Genomic DNA, 8,913 nt, shown 5'->3' with positions numbered 1-8,913 from the left:
TCTAATGCCTCACGGGCAAACCAATATTTTGTTATATGAATGGAATTTTAAAATATTTTCAAAGCAAACGTCGTTTTAGATAAGGTTATGACAATAGTAAATTGATCATAAATATGTACATTTAAAAAAAGTTGATAAAATGTGCTCATTTAACAGAGGTGAAAACCATAGTTGAAGGTTCATAATGTGGTGAAATCTGATTATGTATTTAAACCTCTTTCACTTTAAAGAGCGAGTTACAATTCAAAATTGTAATACCTATGCATTCTTTGGAGTTCAGTGCCTGCATATGTGCGTGCTGCCTCCAACAACTTTCCACTGGGGTTGGAACCCAATTGAGGTAATAGGCTTATGTTCATCACGGGGAGGTGAGAGTAGAAGTTAAAAGACAGAGGTGGGTTTTGAGAAAAATCTGGGGACGCTTGTGTTCTCATGAATGCACATGTCTACCATTTGAACATCGAGATCGTGTGATCTACGGTCCCGAAGGGGAGTTGAGGAGAAGATGGAACTGTAAAGCGACGTGGACTTAGCCAAAAGGGTAAACGTCCAACGACTAAGATGGCTGGTTCACGTAGAGCGCATGGAAACCAATACTTCGGCCTGGAAAGTCTTCGAATCCACACCCACATGACAGCGCAGTAGACGAAGAACGCGGAACAGGTGGCGCTCACAAGTGGAAAGTGACCTTACCCAACTTGGAGTGCGAAACGGGAGACATTTAGCTAGGAACCGAGCTAGATGGATAAGTTTGTTGGGTGAGCCCTAGTTCACATAGGACTGAAGCGTCACCTTAAGTAAGTAAGCAAGATTGTCGTCGTTCGTCTTCACTCGTAAATCAATATTTTTATATAAGAATCTATAGCTTTTGATTGAATCACATTTTTTACTATATTAAAAATACCAAGCCCATATTTAACGAAGCAAACTATGTATTCCTATAATCCCGATCTTTACCTCTTTTTGCCTGAAACAACCGCAAAATTAAGGTGGTCAACTCTCTTGCGTGATTTTTTTTGGGTAAAACAAATCAATTTATTTTGTATCTAGATTCATAAAAACAGACATTTCCCCGGTTTTTGCATTACATGGGCAAAATAAATTGACTTATTCTGAATTTAAAATCAAACCTGCGGATCTCAATTTTTCAGCCGATTTATCTCTCTTTGCATTTATTCTAATACAACGATAAAAATGTTAAACTGGAAATTTGACCGCTCTACCGCACTCGTTAATAAGTACACGAAGTTGCATTCTTCCATGCGTCAAAAAATGCATTTCTATGAATTTATCCATGGAAAACTTCTATTCCTCGGTAAAAACATGTGAGTGATGGAAAAAAGCAAAATTTCAGATTCGAATGGTCAAACATGACATAAAAGTAAAGGGAGGCAGATTGTATGCATGTCAAAAGCAGAAAGTGGGAGAGAATAGTCGACACCAATAGCAACCCTTTTTTACTTAATATATTAATATTTTACATAATTTTTCGACACTTCAATGTTACGCGCCTCTACTAAAATTTCATTTTATCGCTTCATGATTTTCATTACTGAGCTGTCAAAATTTAGGGGACTGATAAATTGCTCGGCGTATTTATTTCCAACTAAGTTTTGACAGATAATTGAAGTTCGTAGTTAAGTCTCTTCAGAAAATTTGTTTTAACAGATAAAAATGGTATTTCGAGTATAAGTTCAAATACAAAATAATAATTTGTTTTATTTTAGAACATTAAATAGAAGCATATCATTAGGTGTTGCTTGCTTTTGGACCTTTCATCGTTGCATATCATTCGGGGTTTCTTAAATTTAATCTTATTGCAAGTATATACCCTTATTTGCAAAATAATGACGATCAATTTCTCTTGCAAAGGGCGATTCTTGTATAAAAAAAGATATTCTTAAAAAAAAAAAAAAACAAATTCAAGTAGCAAGAAAAATGTAGGAATTTTAGTCAATAGGCACAGTCATCGGTTCGCAAAATAGAGCACTTTATTGCCTGTAGAGTTTCTAAGCTCACTTGAGCTGACCAGTATGCCATAACATGAGCTCCAAAAATAAGCTCACGTTAAATTTAAATGACTATAGATTATATAACGAAACGTAACTTCACTGCTAATATCTTATCAGGCGGCGTTCCTCTAATCAGAATAATTCCTACACATTTACCATTTCAATATACACCAATTAAGTTATTTTCACTACTACAATTAATAACGCTCAAGGTGCAAACACAAAAAGCAGAAACCGCGAAACAAGAAAAGCTGTGCTTCATCACTTTAAGATAAAACAGCGTTACTTTTGCTTCTTTTGATTATGCGGAAAGCTTACCGACTTACTCATGTATACTAGCCCCTGGAATGTCTCCATGCGATATTTTGATTTTCTTTTACTACGCGTGCAAAACGCGGAGGGTGATACTTTCGAAGGATTTATATCCTATCCTTTGAAAGTATCACCCTCCAAAATCCATTTGTTTACATTGTTGTATTTGAAATGTCGATGAAAAGATGTGAATTCCAACAAGAATTTGTAACTTGTTCTCACGGAAACAAAGATTTAACTTATGACTTTTGCTTGCCAATTTTACGCAGGCATGGGACCAACAAATAAGATCAGCTGTTCTCTTTAGATTGTAGGCAAACCAAAATGGATACCAAGCATTTATTTGTGATTTTGATTCCCACAACTACAGTTCCAATTGCATTTAACTAAATTTTAGCTCGATCTGAAAAATTCTCCCAATGCAAAGGAAGAGAACAAACGCTTTACTTTATGTTGTCATCAGAACTCTGGATAATAGAGTTTCTCTATTACCAGGCCTTTGCAAGTAATAAAAACATTTACCTTCATGTTAGATTTCCGTTAATTTTTAAATTTGAAAACTACTGTCAAGCCGGAAATCAAAAATCCAAACAAATATATTTTTTCGAACTTCAAAAGCAACAAACACTACAAAATCGAACACACCTTACAAAATTTGCAGATTTTCGAATTCCTTTTCGAAATTATCTACATTCGGCGTTAAAACCACATGTCTCCTCGTCATAACGATAAATTATAGTTTTCCATTAAAAAATGGTGAAAAGTTTTGTGAAATCTATCAAAAGTGCTTAAAAACAATCATTTGAATTGTAATCAATTGAAAATTTGAATTAAACTTCTATCGATTAAGTGAAAATTCAACATTTCAAAATCGTTCTATTTGCTCAAAGGTAGCAGAAGTCAGTCGTGTAAAGTATTCAAAAAAAAAAAAACTCGCTCGAGTGTGGTAACCAAAAAATTGACATTTCTCCCCACCACCTCACGAATTTTGTCGTCTGCAAAATCCGAAAGAGCCAAAAGAAAAACAAACCAACTATATATACCAACGGTGTATGTTGTGAATAATTTAAGTGAGAGTAATAAAGAAAGAAAGAAGAACGAAGAAGAAGAATTAGAAGAAGTGCGTGTTTTGTGTTGATTTTATTCTTATTCTTTAAAAAATTTAAATTTGATTTCTCGATAAAAATTTATTTTATTTTTTGAATTTAAATTTATTTCTTTTTATTTTCATTTTCCAATTGATTTTGGTTTTCTTATTCGTTTTGACATTTCTGCTTATGAAAGAGAAGTAAAACAACAATTCCAATTCGAATAACAAGGCAACAACAAAAACAAAATAGCTATCCTTGTCTTTTTCGAAATTAAACAGCTAATTGTGGATTAGTGTGCGTGTGCAGTGTACAGTGTGCAGAAGTGAATTTTGACAACTAAACGGTGTGACTGACTGAATTTTGACAGATAAAACTAACCTCTATTTTTTTCTACGTTAAGTGCGTGAGAGCATCGAAATTGAAGAAGAAAAAGACGTGAAGTAGGAAAAATTTTAAGATTCTCCAAGAAAATTCATTAATTTGGAAAACTAATCTCAAGTATGTTTAAAATTTTAATTATTTATAATAAATAAATAACTATTTTACCTATTTTTAATTTGATTTCGACTTGAAACAACTTTGTGCAATTGTTTGTTTAAGAAAATATCCTTACCAAGGTGCTTATAATCTTGTGCAATAATATTCTCTACTGCGTATGGTTTGGGGTAGTGCTGTGAGCTGTGAGCTGAGCAGGTCATTGAGAAAAGGCAAAATTGGTAAAAGGAAAAAGCGAAGAAAAAGAAAACACCAAATTGTTTTTGCCGGTGGTAGCTGGTATACACATTTCCTGTATTTTTATTCATAAGACGTAATTTTCCCTAACGCTACCTCGAATCGAATCGAATCGACTCGACCTTCTGCTTGAAGGGACATTGCAATCGCATTAGCTGCTAGTTGTTGATTAATAAACAGGATTCTCCTCGTAGTAGTCCAATTAGCATTTCCAATAAGATTGATGGGATCATCCTCATCTCTATAGTCCAGCTGCTGTTTCTTGGTGCGAAAATTGAATTTGCAAAATAATCTTTTCTTTTTTTTCAAACCAATAAGATGTCATGATTCTCAAAAGCCAGCGAAGCGAGGCGATATTATAGAGCTTCGATTACCAACATAACCTTTATCAGATAATGATACAAAACTAAATTTTAAAATCTAATGTTAAGATTTTTGCGAATTTTTAGATTTATTTATTTTCCTTAGTCTCGTATCAATATTATTGCTTATTCATTTTTAATGCCAAAAAACGTGTTTGCTTCCTCAAAAATACATGAATTTTGTTTTGTTTAATTTGGCTAAAACTTTTGCCGAAAAAAAATAAGAAAAAATGGTAATTGATTTTGATTCTGTTGCATAATTTAAATTTATTGTCACTTTTATTACTATGCAGTAGTGTGTGCAATCAAATGAGAAGAAAGAAACGTACCTAGTTATAGTTGTTGGATCACCTTGTAGGTAGGTTGATATTTGATACTTATTGTGTAACATTTTTATCTATGAACTATGACTGTTCCTAGTCACAGAGTCTTGTCGTTTATAAATGATTTTTACTTGAACATAATTTCAACATTTCAATTTCACAAGACCTAAAACTATTGAATAATGATTAAGATTGAAACAAATAATTCAACGGAGCTTGAGTTTAATCTCTTATCCTTTTATAGATTATGTATTTTAAAAGAGAAATGTAACACAAATATGGGTTTTATATTTTGCAAACGAAAACTTAAGCTCTTGAAATCTTAGATTTTTTGAAACTACTTCATGTCCTTCGCGCTCAAGAAAAGACAAATAAATAGCACAAGTTTGTAGGAACTTAAATTTTAGAAGGATTACATATCATCATCGGTTTTAAAGTCGAGTTTGGTCGTTAACCTCCTTCAAAAAGTTGCTCTTCCCATCATCAGGCTAGCCAACGTCATCTTATTCCGGAACAGAACAGTTGTTCTCAAGGCTGTATCTCCAAGAGTTTAGTCATATTCTCACGTCGTCGCGGTCGTAATCGAGACGATTCTGATCTTGCGAATTGCCCACTCAATTTTTTCAGAGCATATTCTTCAAAGAACATTGTGCACGCTGCATGATTGTAGCGTCTGCGAGGAAGAGGTTGGGTCGGAATAACTTTTAAACAGCACTCAAGCCTCGGATCTACATGTTGTAAATTGGTTTTTGTAAAGCAACAACTTAGAAATTTAGCATAGTTTGAAATAATATCTTCTTGTTTAAAGCAAGCGCCCGTATATTTGTTCTTCAATAAGAAGTTTCAGCTCAGCTCCGCCAAAAATAAAATTATACACTCTTCAATAAATCATTTTCAGTCACAGTTCATAAAACTAAAGCACTTTTGGTTGATGATGGAGCATCTTATCGTAGCTCCATGCCACACAAGCAAGAAACAAATACAATTTTGCATGAATAATTTGCTGAGGAAAATCGGCCACCGAGATCTTTTGCTTTAACACCTTTAGACTTTTTTTGAGCCAAGTGAAAAATAAAGTCTAGGAAAATGCTTCACAATTTGTTAACAACTTTAAAAGTGACATAGAGACGCATTAGTGCGTGATTTCGACTGTGTAAAATGGAACTCACTGTACCATATGCAAAATGAAAATTATCAAGTCAGGTTTTTACGGCAAAACGTCAATCAGCTTTTTGAGAGGCATGTTCCTATTAAAACGCTTCTCGTTAGGCAAAAGGCTTCATCTGGCTGAATAGCGTTAGCTCTGCTCTGATGTCACGACGAGATGCCTCCTACAGTCAATGGAGGCGTTACAAACTGGAGCTCTTCCACAAATTGTATTGTAGATTGCGTAATCAAGTTGTCGTAATGGTCAGAACGGCAAAAAGACTTTATTATGAAAACAAACTTTGTTCTTTAATCTCTGGCAAAAAATTATGGAAAAACCTGCGTGAAATCGGTATTGGCAAACAACCTAAAAAGCCTGTTGGTGACGTCGATTGTGATGCACTCAACAAAAAGTTTACGTCCATGCCGTTAAACGTTGCTTCACTCGTTCATTCCCTAACTGAGGTGGAACCACCTGCTATTAACAGCTCTCTGAGTTTCATAAGAATGCAAGAGGAAGGCATTACTGGCCTGGACCAAATGGACCCTAAATTCTTGAGACTAGTGCTTCTTTATATACTGCGCTATATAACCTACATATTTAACAGCATATTGACTACTTCCGAGTTTCCTTTAGAATGGAAGAATTCTAAGATTATTCCCATACCCAAAAAGCAAACAGGTACTGCTACAGAATTTCTGCCGATTGCCATTATTCCGTTTCTTTCAAAACGGAGTGGAGTGCCACAGGGATCTATTCTTGGACCAATCCTCTTTTAACTTTACAAAAATGAGTTACCACAAGTTGCTGAACATTTTTTAATTCATCTTTATGCTGATGATGTGCAGCTCCTGATAAGTCGAACCTTTGGGGCTAAAAATGATACCGTAGCTTTAATGAACGAAGATCTGCTCCGCATTTCACAGTGGTAAAAAAAAAACAATCTCCGTCTTAACCCTGTCAAATCAATATCCCTTCCCATCCATCGCAAAAACTTCGATCTATCGGGTTTAAATCTGTTGAAACTTGAGGAAACCATTGAATATGTTAGCACTGCTAGAAACCTAGGAGTAGTATTCAATCTCACTTTCACTTGGGATGACCACCTTAATAGTGCCATTGGTAAATTCTATGGAAGTCTCCGTCTTCTTCAAGTCACTCGAAATTTCATCCCGACCAAAACTAAACTGCTACTTGCTAAGGCCCTTATACTACCAATTGTGCTGTATGGGTGTGAAATCTTTTATAAACTAGACTGTGTGACTAGCAGCAAAGAGAATGTGGCTTACAACAATATTGCCCGCTATATTTATTATCTACGTCGTTATGATCACATATCCATTTTTGCGGTACGAATTTCTGGTTGTATCCTAGACAGTTTTATAAACTTTCGCTCTCTGAGTTACCTGCATGAAATCATCCAAACATAACAACCTGATTATCTATACGGTAAGCTGAATTTCCCTCATTCAACAAGGTCCTTTGCTTTAATATTACCCCGATACAATTTTATCAATACTGAGCGTTTTTCATTCATAATGTACGCCTTTGCAACTCTGCCGATCGCTATGAGAAGAAGAAGAAGAAGAAATTAATGTAAAGGCTTGCAACACTTTATAAGGCCATGAGTCTACCTTGTAAGCGATTTTTTTAAATAAAAAAAAAAATAAATAAAATAAAAAATAGAGACGCAAATATACGAATTGAGCATGGACATTTTTTTTTTAAATAATCAGGCCTAATGATCTCCATCGTAATCAGAAACTTGTACGGATTCCGAAAGACCATATCACGAAATCCCTTACCAAATGCAAAATTGTATGAAATTTTCCACTACGAACGTATTTGGTAATAGCTTTTTTTCGGAATACGTAAAAGTTTCTAATTACTATGCAATTCGTATTTACTTACTTACTTAAGTCCTCAGACCTGTTAGGTCCGTTGGGAAACCCTTAAGAGGCATAGGGCCTCTACTACGCCTACGCGCCATCGTGTACGGTTTCCAGAGATGTGTTTCAGCTCCCTCTAACTTTTGCCTAGTGACGCTGATTTCGCCTCGACTGTCCTGCACCATGTGCTTCTCGGTAGTCTAGCTCTTCTTCCTTCTTGTGTGAACGGATTCCACTGCGTTGCTTGGCCTGCACTGCAGTCGTTACCTTATCGAAGCGTACGTCCAATCCATTGTCACTTACGCCTTCGTATTATAGAGTCTATAGGTTCCTGGCCTTTCTTTCTATGAAGGACCTCATTTGACATACGGTTTGGCCAGAAATCCTTAGGATGTTACGAAGACATCTATTCAATTAGGTTTGTAGCTTTCTTGTAATGGCTGAAGTAACCTTTCAAGTGCTGCACCCATAAAGAAGCACAGATTCGACATTTGTGCGAAAAAGTCGTAGCTTTGTTCTTAGGCTGATGCTCTTCATGATAAGGATTAATATGGTACTGCAACTAGTAACTGTAACGAAAATTTTGGCTAAACTCATTTTTTATTGGTAATGGCAAACCTTTCTCTTCATAATGAAATAAATAAATATTAATTTCTCTAAAAAATCTTCTTTTTTTTTTAAATATAATGAAACATCTTATTGGAAAATCCTATATCTTGTAATTGTCTGATATTAATGACTTAAGGTATTTGAGTAATTGGAATACTTCAAATTCATGCTTCACTTCACCTATTTTCTATCAATCGTTCCCGAAACAACCACGTGCTGGATTACTATAAAAAGCTATCCCAGCCATACTCAACCTTTTTTTTAATGGGCCACATTGTAAATTTTGTAATGCTACCCCGGGCCACAAGACATTTTTTTTATCGTAAATAATAATACTCATTTTAATGTGCACACATACATACATTATATATTTAATGTGATTTTTGAAATTGAGAACACATTTTAAAAACCTTACTTATGTAGATCTGCCGTGTTG

The 8,913-nt window shown here is 34.9% G+C and overlaps 1 protein-coding gene across 5 annotated transcripts in view; it reads left to right on the top strand.

Annotated features, from left to right (window-relative positions):
• The first annotated feature begins 3,002 nt into the window (after positions 1-3,002).
• Positions 3,003-8,913, top strand: part of LOC129943356 (la-related protein 1) — a 50,478-nt gene continuing 44,567 nt past the window's right edge. For 3 of the 5 annotated variants that reach the window (XM_056052733.1, XM_056052734.1, XM_056052730.1), the window contains exon 1: positions 3,454-3,913. The gene's annotated coding sequence lies outside the window, so the exon portion shown is untranslated. The other 2 variants (XM_056052731.1, XM_056052732.1) reach the window with 2 other exon arrangements.

This window comes from Eupeodes corollae, chromosome 1 (genome assembly GCF_945859685.1).
Source record: "Eupeodes corollae chromosome 1, idEupCoro1.1, whole genome shotgun sequence".
Lineage (NCBI taxonomy): Eukaryota > Metazoa > Arthropoda > Insecta > Diptera > Syrphidae > Eupeodes > Eupeodes corollae.
This window is presented reverse-complemented; position numbering and strand designations above follow the sequence as displayed.